This window comes from Amborella trichopoda, chromosome 2 (genome assembly GCF_054954075.1).
Source record: "Amborella trichopoda isolate Santa Cruz 75 chromosome 2, AtrichopodaSantaCruz75HAP2 v2.0, whole genome shotgun sequence".
NCBI lineage: Eukaryota > Viridiplantae > Streptophyta > Magnoliopsida > Amborellales > Amborellaceae > Amborella > Amborella trichopoda.
Genome location: NC_142337.1, coordinates 9,795,074 through 9,809,610, shown reverse-complemented (window position 1 = coordinate 9,809,610; position 14,537 = coordinate 9,795,074). Strand labels below are relative to the sequence as shown.

At 30.6% G+C, this 14,537-nt stretch overlaps 1 long non-coding RNA gene and 1 other non-coding gene across 2 annotated transcripts; one reads left to right on the top strand and one right to left on the bottom strand.

The window, feature by feature from the left end:
* Nucleotides 1-6,034: 6,034 nt before the first annotated feature.
* Nucleotides 6,035-12,860, top strand: LOC148783087 (uncharacterized). Its single transcript, XR_016049093.1, has 3 exons — nt 6,035-6,177; nt 8,353-8,451; nt 12,710-12,860. It is a non-coding gene; the product is annotated as an uncharacterized LOC148783087 (long non-coding RNA).
* TRNAV-AAC (transfer RNA valine (anticodon AAC)) lies at nt 7,523-7,596 on the bottom strand. The gene has a single exon. It is a non-coding gene; the product is annotated as a tRNA-Val (tRNA).
* Nucleotides 12,861-14,537: the final 1,677 nt, after the last annotated feature.

Here is a 14,537-nt window from a genome sequence, read left to right as displayed (position 1 = left end):
CAATTAAAAGTCTTTCTAACTTCAGAACGCTCTTTTCTACTGATTTTTTAGGCGATGAAGAAAACTTCACAGACAGAAATGAACTTTTTCTGAAAAATAATTGTGCCCACACACCCAATTGTGGTAGTATTTTCATTCTATATATAATGGTAATAAAATAGTGTAATCTACACTTTTCTATCTTGATATATTCTTCTCTCAAAAGGAAAGAGCAATATATACTTTCCTATCTTGTTACTATTTTCTAAGTAATATACACTTTCCTTTCTTGTTACAATTTTCTATTGCTCCCCCTCAAACTCGGCTAGGGAGGTATCTATAGCTCGAGTGTGAAGCAAAGATCTCGAAAAATATCTCATAGCAAAATCTTGGTGCAGATATCACCTCCTTGATTGTGAGAGGAAACAAAACAAGCGATTGGTAATCCAAGAGCAATATTTTCACACACAAAATGATAGTCTAACTCAATGTGCTTTGTCCATGTATGAAAACAAAATTAACTTTCATGTAAATAGCACTAATATTGTCACAAAAAATTGTTGGTGGCTGAAGAAGTGGTAACCCTATTTCCGAAGAATAAAAGAAAACCATATCAATTATGCAGCAGTGGATGTCATAAATCGATATTCCGCTTCAGCACTGGAATGAGCCACAATCGATTGTTTTTTAGCACACTAAGATATGCAGTTGGAACCAAGATAGGTACAGAAACCAGTGGTGAAACGATAAGTGGTAGGACATCCAACCCAGTCTGCATCAGAGAATGCATAAAATTCAAAGGAACTAGCAGATAAGATTTTTATACTAGATGATTGTGTAACTTGAAATAACGAAGAATCTGCTTAATTGCCTGAAAATGTGCAATAATAGGGGCATACATAAATTGACATATTGTATTAATACTATGGGAAAAGTCTGACCGTGTTATGATAATGTATTGGAGTGCACCAACAATGCTCCAATAAACAGATGAATAAGGAAATGGATAAGAATTCCCATGTATATTATTTTTCATTGCAATTGCTATTGAAATAGGTTTGACACCATGCACTTGAGCAAGATCAAGATGGTCCCAAGTATATTTTTTTTGTGGTAGAAAAATCCCACCTAAAAAATAATATATCTCTATGTCAAGAAAGTAGTGAAGAGGTCCAAAATCTTTTAGATATTTTTTTGAATTTTTATTTTTAAAATACCAGCCAATCACCAAAACCGCCTAAAACTGGAACCGGCAAAAGGCCGGTTCCGATCTAACCGGGTGGTTACTAGTTAGATCGGGCGGTTTTTCAAACAATGACCAATGCAAATCTTTTTGGAGAGTTTCTTTAGGCAGTGGATACTATCACTGATGTGCAAAATAACAGATCACAACCACAACAATCTGTTGCTGCTAATAGCAACGAGCGATGCGTGAGAGAACCCTTCTAGAGAGAGAAACTTGGCGTATTTCATAGAAGAAATTTGTTTTTGAAGATGGATCAATACTCTAATATTCATGTTAAAAAAATTTAAGAAGAAGAGGCAAGAAGATAAGAATAAAGAAATACATTGATTTTAGGTGAGGTTCGGTCTCTTGGATCTACATCCACAGAAGGGTTGTTCGGTCATGCCATTATTTAATTTATCTAGTAATAAATAGAACTTATAAGATATCAAGAAAATGAAAACTGATTCCCCAAATATCTCTTGAATATATCACCAACTTTTACTTGCCCAAAAATATGAGATATAAATAACCGCATCATCCGTATACCATATCGAGTATTATTTCAACACTTAGCAAACCTTTTTAGCTAAACAATAGTAGGATGGTAGGGAGAGAATCCATCATAAGCAATGAGTTTTATTGTTTGGCACAATAGTGAATAAATTGTGGTGGTTGGTTGTGTGTGAGAGAGAAACAATGATTGATTGAAGGGTGAGTGTAAAGAGTTATCATTAATAAATCTTGTTCATTGGTGATAACACTAAACATGATAAATCTTGCTCATCCGTTAGTACATCTTGCCTATTCATGATAAAGCATTTCCATTTTGAATGCAGAGAGAACCTTAAGGTTGATGAGTACAAGTGCCATGTGCAACATACTTCCTTTTTTTTTTTTTTTGACATTTTAACGGTGGAAATAGAGTGTGGGACTTCATGTCGAGGCATTAGCTCCCACGATCGATTGTTTGCCCCAGCGTTTAAAAAATCGCGGAGTCGAACCGGACTCGCCCGGTTCGACTCGGAATTCACGAAAAAGGTCCCGGATCGGTTCAAAAACCGGGAATCGTCCGGTTCTAGAGAGAACCGGACGATTCCGTACAGTAACTCGCCGATTCACTGTGCGGAATCGGCGAGTCCGTGAAGAACACGGGTTGCACAGTGTTCTTCACGGATTTTTTCAAATTTGTCATTTTTTGATCATTTTTTTTGTTTTTTTCGGCATGTGATCTGTTTTTCAGGCTGTAAACAGCTTTATTCAGATTTTTCAAGGATTAAATGGTGGAAAAATTGGTTGTTTTTGGATCAAGAAAAATTCGGGGTTTAGGGTTTCCGCCATTTCTGAAATTTCATGCCAAATAGGGCATGAATCTTTCAAAATTTGTAGGCATATTGATCTTAAAGCTGTGAATCAAAATATTTTATTACTAATTTGTGATAATCGTTGAGAAAAACAGAGTTTTTTGGAGATTGAAGGCTTCGGTTCACAAAAACAGGTAAGAACTTTGGGTTTTTTTTTTTTTCCGCCATTTGATTTATTTCACGGCATATTTTGAATAAAATGAGTTCAATAATTAGGGTTTTTAATCTTTATTGTGTCTAGTATGATTTAAAATTTTCAATTTTACGTAATCTGATCAATTACAGCAAGAAATTTGATATGAACAATGAGATGCCTGCGGAACCAAATTCCGCTGTTTTTTTTTTTTTTTTTCCGCCTTTTGATTTTGTTTTCATGATATATTTGAAATAATGTGTTAAAAGTTTAGGTTTTTGATTCCTTATATTGTTGTTTATCAGAAAATATAGTCAATTGGATGTAATTTATTCACTTGGAGGTGAATTTTTGAGTTAAAATCGCTTATGTAAAACGACTATGTGAAGAACAAATTTTTTTTTTTTTATTATTATTTTTTTTTTTTTTGTGTAGGTTATGATAGAATTTTTTGTAATCTATGATCGAATTTTTTATAATCCATGATCAAAATGTTTGTTTTTTTTTCTTGTAATCCATGATCGAATTTTATTTTTTATTTTTTATTTTTGTAACCCATGATAGAATTTTTTGTAATCCATGATCGAATGTTTTGTAATCCATGATCGAAATGTTTGTTTTTTTTTGTAATCCATGATCGAATTTTTTGTTTTTTGTTTTTTATGTAACCCATGATAGAGTTTTTTGTAATCAATGATTGAATTTTTTGTTATCCATGATGTAATTGTTTTTTTCTTTTTTTGTAATCCACGATCGAATTTTTTGTTTTTTTTTTTTGTAATGCATGATCGAATTTTATGTAATCCATGAACGAATTTTTTGTAATCCATGATAGAATTTTCTGTAATCCATGATCGACTTTTTTGTAATCCATGATCGAATTTTATGTAATCCATGATCGAATTTTTTGTAATCCATGATAGAATTTTCTGTAATCCATGATTGACTTTTTTGTAATCCATGATCGAAATGTTTGTTTTTTTTACTTGTAATCCATGATCGAATTTTTTGTGTTTTTTTTTTTTTTGTAACCCATGACTGAATTTTTTGTAATATGATCGAATTGTTTTTTTCTGTTCTTGTAATCCACGATCGAATTTTTCGTTTTTTTATGTTTTTTTTTTTTTTGTAATCCATGATCGAATTCTATGTAATCCATGATCGAATTTTATGTAATCCATGAGCGAATTTTTTGTAATCCATGATCGAATTTTTTGTAATCCATGATCGAATTTTTAGAAAATTTATGATTTTTTTTTTTTAATCCATGATCGAACTTTTTGAAAATTTGTTAATTTTTTTTTTTAATCTATGATCGAATTTTTTGAAAATTTGCTGTACTTTTTTTTTTTATTTCTTTTTATCCATGATCTAATTTTTTGAAAAATGATGATTTTTCGAAAAGATGTGAAAATCGTGATAAAGTTTTGATTATCATGATGTATTAAACATTTAAACCCAATTTTTAATTTTTATTGTTTGAGTTTGCTGTAAATTTTTTTTTTTTTTTTTCATGATCGAATTTTTTGAAAAATGATGATTTTCCGAAAAGATGTGAAAATCGTGACAAGGTTTTAATTATCATGAGGTATTAAACCATATTTTAAATTTTTATTGTTAAAGTTTTTGTTGAAAAAATTGTATGTTGATGGATTATTTATGCAAAAAAGTGCATGTTATTATATTTTCAATACAAAACTGTATTTTTTTTATCTGTTGTTCATGGATTTTTTAGTTGGAATGACTGATGTTAGCCGGCTCTTTGAAGAATTGTTTTTATTATTAATTTTTTAATGCAAAAAATGTATGTTCTTGATAATTGAGTTGTAGCCATGTTTGGAGCTTGCATTTTGTATTATTCTAAATGTTTGTAATTGATATGTACGAAAATATTATTGTCCTTTTGCAATAACAAATAACAACGAATATGACTACATGAACTACCGCAACATATTATCATTACATATGGTGATTATTTTTCTTTTTGAACTGTCAGGTTAATTTAAACTTTTTACATCTTAATTTAGATCGTATATTACTAATTTTATGCTTTATTGTAGTCCATGTATGCTGATATACTTATTCCATGATAATTCTATGTTTATCCTTTTGTGTGATGTAAATTAAATGTTGAATGGCGGTTCATGCAGGGGAAGAACATATCAATATTCGCATATTCATTCAAAAACATGAAAATTCTTAATGGAGTACCCACATTTTTTATTGAATTCCTAAAAAACAATATTTATAATGAATTTTAATAATTTTTTCGGATTTTTTTGAAGCTTTATTCTGACCGATTCACCCGATTCCGATCCGGATCGCCGATTCGCCGATCCGTATCGGTTTTTGAAAAGCCCGATCCGGGTCACCGATCCGGTTTTTAAACCATTGGTTTGCCCTAACCCTATTCCCCCATTTACCAAGCTTATGAACCACACTCAATGCTCTCGCTTTTGATGTCTATTTCCTAAAGAAAATATTCTTATGGAAAAATGTACAATAAATAAGATCTTTTTTTTTTTTTTTATGTTGGATTGCTTTATCCAGCGAACCAATTAAAAAAGAGATTGTCTAAAAAAGAAAATACTTATCTTTTGTATAAAGATGTCACAATAATGATTATCTTTTAAATTTCAAAATGAGTGGTTGTAAGAGTGTCAAAATAATCTTTTAGGATATATTGGTCTTGATCGGTGTTGGAAAAATCGGGCAGTTCAAATTCTAGCAGCCCAATTAGATCGGAACAGCCCACTGGCCAGTTTCGGATTCAGCCAGTTTTGGTGAACCGACTGGATATTTTAAATAATTTCAAAAAAACATTATATAAGATCCCAAAAAATAAAAGATTTTGTGTGTAATGTATTTTTTGATGTTTTTCATCATTTTTGCAAAGATTGAAAATTGTTTTGGCCATTAATGCTTATTTTTGGTACAAATAGATTTTTTAAAATCCATCTTTCCATTAATTTTCAACTTTATTTGGATGTGATTTGTTTTAGTCATGTTTTAAATATATTTTTCATATTTTATTAGATGTTTTGTATTTTTATTTTTTTAACACTTTTTTTACTGCCAAAGACTTGCTCAGTTAGGTCGGTTGAACCAACTGATTTACCGGTTAGGCCAGGTGAACCACTTCCTACCCCATGTCCGATACGCATTGGTACAATGCACGGTTCGAACAATCGGGAACCAAAAAAAACGAGGATTTTCAAGTCCTGGCTCATAATTCAGAAAGAGCAATAACTTTTTCAATATACTTTCCTCTTGCATAGTGAATCTCAATCTTCATTATCCTGTACTTCTCAGCGAAATTTCGGCAAGAGGAAAGTATATTGAAAAAGTTATTATTCTTTTTGAATTACGAGACAGGGCCTGAAAAGCCTGGCTCTTTTGGTTCCCGATTTTGTTCGAAATCCATCAAAATCCGTGGATTTCGGTAATTTAGTATTGCAATATCTGCAGACGAAAAGGTGCGTATAAGTACTCTGCATCTTTGTATTCTTCAGTATAATTTCGGTGGATTTGGAAGAAATTAGTATTTTTAGTTTGAAAAATCATTGCAATCTGAGATTGGGCTTGAAATTTCAGTGAAATTTTGGCAGAGAAATACTCGGGAGAAAATCTCCATACAGTGAGAGGTACTTCTATGAGTAACACGATTTCTTCAAATTTCTTTTCACTGAATTTTTGGCGAAACTTTTGTCGTTGCATAGATTGTTTCATTGTTGCTTGAATTTTCGAGGAATTTTGGCTAATTTGGCTGATTTTCTTTGTAGTTAGAATAAATCACTAATTAAAGCACAGTGTTAATCCATCTATGCATTCCCATTATTTTCAGCTTAATTTTGGAGATTTTTTCCCAAATTTTTTATTGAAAATACATCATAACCTGAATTTCGTCTTGAATTTATCCAAACTTCGGCGATATATCCGAGATCTGTGCTTTTCCTCTAAATTTTGATGGTTTCTTTCCCAATTTTATTGAATTTAGTTTGAAATAACGTTGGAAAATATAGAGAATGGCCTTAAAAAAATAAAAAAAAGCGAAATGAATTGAAATCTCCCAAAATTTGGAAGAATGTTGTCGAATTTTTTTTTATGAAACTTCAGTTTTCCCGCGTTATTAAATTTTTTATTCCACTTTCATTTCTGCAACTTTATTTTTATTTCATTCTCAAATTAAATCTCGATATTAATTTTTATCTATTTTTCCTTATTTTTTTGTTTGTTTTCCATTATATGGATTTTTCTGATGATTCATTTTCATTCCCCTTTTTATTATTTCTATATGAGAAAATAAACTGGAAAATATTGAGTTTATGTGAATTTTTTCTTGAGATCTGGTCTGAACTCTGAAGTGTTAATACTGTTTTCTTTTTATTTGTCTTTTCTTTTTTTATAAGAGATAGTTAGAGAAGACAAAAAATTTAGATCCTCTCTTTATCTTCATTTTCATTATTTTTCCCCAATTTTTTTTTCCTCTTCTGTTAGTTTCGAGCTTTGTGCTCATTTATTCCATTGCATCTCCCTTTTCTTTTGGCTTTGATGTATTTTCTTCATATTGCCTTAACTATGGTTAATTAAAAAAACTAATTTACGTTTTTTTTATTTTTTGAGTTGAAAATTTTCATTTCATTTTCTCAATTTTTATAGTAATCAACTAAACTTTCCTTTCTATTTTTGTAGTAATCAACCAAAATTTCCTTTGCTAAATAAGAAAAAAAGAATCAGTTTATTTTCGCTCTTTATTGCCATAATTATGAGTTAGGAAATTATTGGCAAATGACAAAAAAAAAAGTAACGAACCAACTCGAATGGCGTCGCCCGGGTTCGAACCGGAGACCTTCAGTGTGTTAGACTGACGTGATAACCAACTACACCACGACACCACAGATGTTCAACTATGCCTCTGATGAAGTCTTCACATTATTTCTTCATTTTAATGAGAAAAGTGAAAAAAGGGATTCCAATTTCATTTTATGCCTTTCAATTTGTTTTTTTTTTTGACGTGAATATTCATTAAAGTACCCCTCAAAATTAACCTATTTAGGGTGCCGTCAAATTAGAGCCTACTTTTAAGTAGTGTTGAGAAATGTAGTTTCAATACTGAAAATCACTGTGATAGCCTTAAAAAATATATTTCTATATTTATAAAGTTTAAAGATTAAAACATAGTGTAGATCGATAGATCTATGAAAATTTTGAAAATTGACGATAAAAAAATGCGTTACAAAATACACTATTTTTAAAACTTGAAATTCATTTTTTTCTCATGCCCATGTATCTTGATGTCAAAATATCAATTTGAAAATATTTGGGCATCAAAACAACCTTTTCTGGTAAAATTTTTTATGTAGGCTCAAATTTGATTGTTTAGAGCCTCAATTCTAAACTTTTCTCAGGTATTTAACACTTTGTAATTTGATAAATTTCAAAACCCATTTGATTGAAAGTTGACTTGAAGGAGTGATGGGACATTTGAAAAATAAAATAAAATAACATAGGTATGATGTTATATAGTTCATAACATAGGTATGATGTTAAATAGGGATCCATTTATCATTCTATGCGATTTGATTGGTTTTTTTTTTTTTTTTTTTCATTTTTTGCTATTGAAGTTGGTTTCAATTTTCATTTTTGTTTAGGACATCCGGTCAAGCTTTCTACATCTCCCAGGTTTCCCATTTATGTTTCTACAGCATAGGGGATACTCTACTGTCCATTGATACTTTCACTTGTTAGAGGTATGAATAATTTCTCTCTTTCTCTCTTTAGATTCTCCCGTGTTTCATTCGTATAAGTTTTAAAAACATTGCCATATAAGATGCATTAACTTTTCATTAAATTTAAATAATTTTCTCCACATGTGAAATTAAATTATAGAATTTCACTGATAATGGTTAGAAGCGAAGTGAACAAAGTAAATTTAAGATTCAAAAAATCATGAAAGCACAATTTAGCGGGTAAATGTGGTCTAGAGAGGATTTTTCATTCTAAATTTTGTGAGGGCTAAAGGAGATAAATTTGGCATTTTGATTTGGTTCTAAAAGGCCAATGAAAGTATAACTTTTGCTGAAATGTGTGTGTGTTGGGTTCACAATTCACCAAAATTCAACTGACCGACGTTTGGATCCACCGATCGGTTGGACCCTTGAGTCATGACTTTCACGTAGTTTGTTACAATTTATGAAAATACACATCAATGGCATGGATCATCCACCTCACTTCAATTTAGATAGTTCTAAGTCAGTTCGAATCGGAGAACTTCAGTGTGTTAGATTGACAAAAGGTTTTTAAAAAAAAACTGATCAGTCATCTGGATCAGCCACCTTAAAAATGGTGTCGAATTGGTGGATCGATGATCTAGATTGTAGAATTGGTCGGTTTCCACCTAAAGAAATTTTAAAAAAATATACTATAATTTATCAAAAATCTAGTTTTTTTAAAATAGTGGCACTTGCATTATGGTTTTTTATTTTTGTGTAAAAAATATGTAAATACTTAGGACATATCTCATGTTAAATGTTTGTTGTCTATTAAATTTATTTTATAATCAAAATAAAATTTAAAATGCAACATGACAATAAAATGAATCTCTTTAACTCAATTTATTTATTTTATTATTATATTAACTTAAAAATTTTGATTTTTGAAAGAAGCTATATAGAACAAATTTAATGGAAGAGGTCGTTAATAAAGAGAGAGAGAATTTTAATAGAATTATTTGTTTGCAGTACTTAATAGAGACAAAGAGAGAGGAAAAGATAGAATTTTAATGGAATTGATTTTTATAGAATTATTAATAAAACAAACTTTGCAGAGAGAGATAGTGGGGTGGGGTAGGGTAGGGTGGGGTGGGGTGGGGTGGGAAGAGAGTTATAAAAAAGTAAAGGCTCTCTTGATATTTAAGATTGAAAAAAAGTGAGTGTGCACATAAATGATTAAAAATATGAGTCTTTAAATTAAAATATACAAGATATATTAGCCAACCTAAGTAAAATTTAGTTTTGGAAGTACTAATAATGCAGCTAGGGGTTGATAAACCTATTCTAAAACCCAAGGAGAGAGATTTAATTGAAAAAGCATGGTCTTTGTTGTTTTAAATACTCCATAATTACTTACCTAGGCTCCATCAATAATACTTTTACTCTTTTGTTTTGCTTATATTAATAGATGTCAAGAGATTTTATGTTATAAATTCATTCATTTCGTTGGGTAAAAATTCCTATCAAAGAAAGTTTTTAGGATTCTAAACCTTTGAGAAAGTAGCCTCATCCACCCACAGTAGGTCAACTACAAAATTAAATAAAATAGAATAAAATTTTAAATTATTTATATTTTTATTTCTAAATAAATTATGGACTAAGATACCATCTCATTTTTGTAGAGACAAATCCAAATAAATCAAAGTCCATGTTTTTTTAAAAATTATTCTAGTATTTTTTAAGATCTAAAAGGTATGTACAAAGGGAATAAGTGTACAATATGCGCTTTATTTTTACTAGTGTTTTAGAACGTGGATCGATAAGACAAATCATTTACCCATATATATGTGTCGGATCATTGGATCAATAATCTAGATCAGTTTTGGATGAGTCCAAATTGGTAATTCAAAAAATCTAAAAAAATAAATATTAAAGTAGAGATTTATGGTGTTGGACTTTTATTATGCCTAAATATACATGAGACAAGTTTAAAAGTCAAAAAAATAAGGGTTTTTTAGGGGGAATTGAATTGGGACCTATATAATCCCATAACCAATTCAATCATAATTGACTCCCATCCGAATCGGCAATCGAAGTAAAGAATCATGAAGTTTTAAATACTAGTATATAAATGAATAAGTTCAAAGCATAAGCAGTCAAGGTGAAGGGTGTGATGTTTTGAGTTTCATTCCTACTATAAATAAAAAATTATGTATCAAAATTTTTTAAAAAAATTTAATATACAATAATAAGAATAATGATCCTATGAAACCATCCCACACCATGTACGTATAAAATTAAAATAATTTATAAATCTTTTTGAAACACTATACCCATGTGTGTACAAAATTAAAGTAATTTATAAATCTTCTTGAGACACTATATAAGTGACACGTGTTGAATCAACCTAGGACCGTGATTTGAAGTAGGTGGGACATTTTAATTGTTTGAGTTTACAAAGCTGCGGCCCTACAAAATAGATTTTTTTAAATAAAAAATCTTAAAACTATAAGAATTTTAGAAGCATGTGCACCAAGTTATCATTAAGAAAATGGCACTAAAAAAATGCCAAAATCTAGTTACACTTTCCTATTATTTTAGAGTGCAGATTGTACATAGACAAGGCTCTAAACAATCAAAGTAAGACATACTTTTAAATAGTATTGAAAAATACGATATCAATATTGTAAATTTTTGTGATAGCCTTAAAATATATTTTTATCTCTAATTATAAAATTTAAAATTTTTTTTTAAAAAAAAACATAGATCAAGTATATCTATAAAAACTTGAAGATCATGAAAATTGATGATCCAAAAATGCATTACAACATGCATTATTTCCAAAACTTGAAATTCATTTTTTTTTCTCATGTCCATGCATCTTGATATCGAGATGATCAATTTGAAGTTTTTTGCGTATCAAAACAACTTCTTTTAATAAAAATTTTGAGGTGGGCTCTAATTTGATTGTTTAGAGCCTCAGCTCTATATGAACTTTTTCCTTATTTTTAATACAATCTCCAATACATTATAAAAAATGTAAATTATGATAATGGAATGGGCATAAATCATTAAAAAAAACAAGTTATCGTGGAGGTCTCCCATTGGTCCATGTGCAAGTTATAACTGAGAAAATGGGCCAAATCCGACTAAGAAAATGCCAAAATCTAGCTACAATTTTCTATTATTTTAATACACTCTCCAATACATTATAAAAATGTAAATCGTGATAATGGAATGACATAAAATGATTAAAAAAAAAGCAAGTTATAATGGAGGTTTGCCATTGGTCCATGAATGGATAAAGCACCAAATGAAGACGGGAATACCAATTTCACATCTAATAATGATATTTCCAATTTCACATCCAATAAAAAAAAATTTTGAGATCACTTTGTATCAAAAATAAATATATTTTTTTATATAAATATAAATAATATTTTTCGATAAAAATATGGAAAGCTGTTTTGTAGTGACGTAATTTTATATACTCACACCCCAAATCTTGTCTACAAAAATTATATTTGGTACCAAATACATGTGATTTGAGACTAACTCTATGGATTTTTAATTTTATTTTTTTAAAAACGTGCATTTAAAGCCATAAAATTAGCAAAAAATAGTTTATATTGTAGCCGGTATATGAACTACTTCTTTTAGGTTCCCAAATCTACGAAATCATACGCTTTTAAATCTTTAATTTGCGTAATCAAAAGTACTTAAATCACTTTTAGAGCTTCAAATCACATCAAGAGTAAAAAATAGACTTGCATGCTATCCCTAGGGCTTTTTATTACAATGAAAATTACCACACATGTTTCGTTTTCCCGAATGGTTAATCCGCCCCTTTACTAGAACATTTGTAAAAAGGATTTTGCCTTACACTCGATGTGTGATGAACTTAGAGATAGAGCCATGCAGGGATTCTTAATCCAATTTAGTTAACTTAGATTTCATGAACTCTCAACATCAAGTACATGACCATACAGCTTGTGGGTGAGCTATTTTTAATAAAACAGGTGCATTCCATACACATATGCTATTTTTAGGTATAAGATTGAGGTATTCATGGTTAGAGAGGTTGATGCTTCAATATAATGACCCACCCTCCATTTCCACAATCAATAAATATATATATATATATATATATATATATATATATATATATATATATATGGAAAAAGTTTATATAAGATTGAAACCTTCAAATGTAGAATTACAAATGCATCTCAAAAATCCATCGAAAAAGATTACTTTAATGTTGAAAAACCTTCTAATTGTGAATCTCGATATCAAGATCTACTTCCGCTCCTGCTACCACTTCGACAATGCAGCTCTTCCCATTTTGATCAAACGGGCAGGAAGTCTCAGAAAGTCTACAACAAAGTACCGTACCGCTACCAGCAGCACTTACAGCCTTTCCCTTTCTCTTTTTCTTTCGCTTTCTGGTACGTCCGTTGAGTTCTTTTTAGAGAGGAAATTCCTTGAATCTCGATTTACGTCCCATTAAAGCAAGAACTCGAAACCATTCTTTAATTTAAGGGAAAAAAAAAGGGAATTTATATAAGAGAAGAGAATTTTGCGAAAGATTTCATGCTCCCGAAGGAGCGTATTGTCCAATTACTCCCTTAGGCAAAACCCAATATAAGGACCCAAAGTTTAGGAATGCAACCTTTCACATAGGCCATACTCAATTTTAAAAAAGAAAAGTTTCAAATTGCATTCTCTAGGAGCTTGAAAAAATTAATGCATTAAGATTGAAAAGAAACCGCGCACGTTTTGAAAGGCGAGATCTAAGTATTACAAAACTCACAAGTCATTGTTTTTTCTTTTGAATATAGTGATTTTTAGGTTGTTCCCAAAATTTTGGATGTAAAATATCTTCCCAAGTTAAATCTTCTATCCCGGGGAGTAAATATACAATATCCTCCTACGAGAGCAAGTCATACACTTTCACGGGGAAGAACTAGAAGATATCCACAAATCTGTGTATTTGGTTCAGCCTTTATCTTTGTTCTTTCTTTACAATTTAGGTCCTATAGTGATCTTTGCATTGGATGCTTCCGCCATTGATAGAGCACTTGCGTTGAGCAGCGGTGAACCCCCTATTCCTGAAGTAGGTGATATTTTTTAGTAGACTTGTTCTAGTGGTGAAAATCTAGACTGCCGGGATAGAAGGACAGATTTCAAGGGTAACTCAAATGACTTTCAAACCAAAAGCAAAGCTAATGGCGACTGTCATATCTTAGGTGAAGTCGAAGAAGAAACTTAAGGTGAAGTCGATGAAGAAACTCAAGGGTAAGCTCGTGTTTCAGATAAAGTTCATCAGTTTTATAGCATACATGCAAGCTAGATTGCATGACTTTAGTTTTTATGCAACTCATTTTCAAAATTCATTTTGTAATGTAGTAAAAATAAATCAACTTAAATAAAGTTTTAATGAGCTCGGGTTTCAAACCATGAATAACGAAGATTATTCTTCATGCACGGTTAACACGGATGATTAATTGAATCTGTTTTCTTGTTTATTAGTGAATTATCGATCTTTTAAATTCAAAATTTCCTGCCTGGAATAGTTAGAAAGGCCAAAATGCCATTTGGCAGTTTTTTTCCCATAGTAAATGAACAATGAGTTTCAGGTTTACAAAATTTTTATCGAAGAGGTGAAACTCTGCCCTTCAACTTTTCAACATGATTATACGATAACTGCAATTCTCTCCATCAGATCTCAACCATTTCTTGAGAAACTTGTTTATCTCTAATTTTCGACTTTAGCCGTATTAATTTCAATCCGAAGGCAAACTAGTTTATGGACCTGGTAAGCACTAAGGTCAATGCAAAGTTCACAATTATTACCAGGACATCTTATTAGGGTTCCTATTCAAAAGACTACATGGTGTTTTCTGTACTCTTTGGTAAACTGATTGATACCACTCCTATGTACATAATATGCAATGGTTTTGAATATAAACCCATAGGAACATGAGGGCCATAAGGAAAAACTTCACCTCCCTCCTCTCCCTCTCTCTCTCTGAAAATGGCGACCTTCCATCACCGGTCATTCAGAGAGAAAAGGAGACGATATTCTGAAAACTATTATATTTTTTTTTTTTGAGAACTGTTGA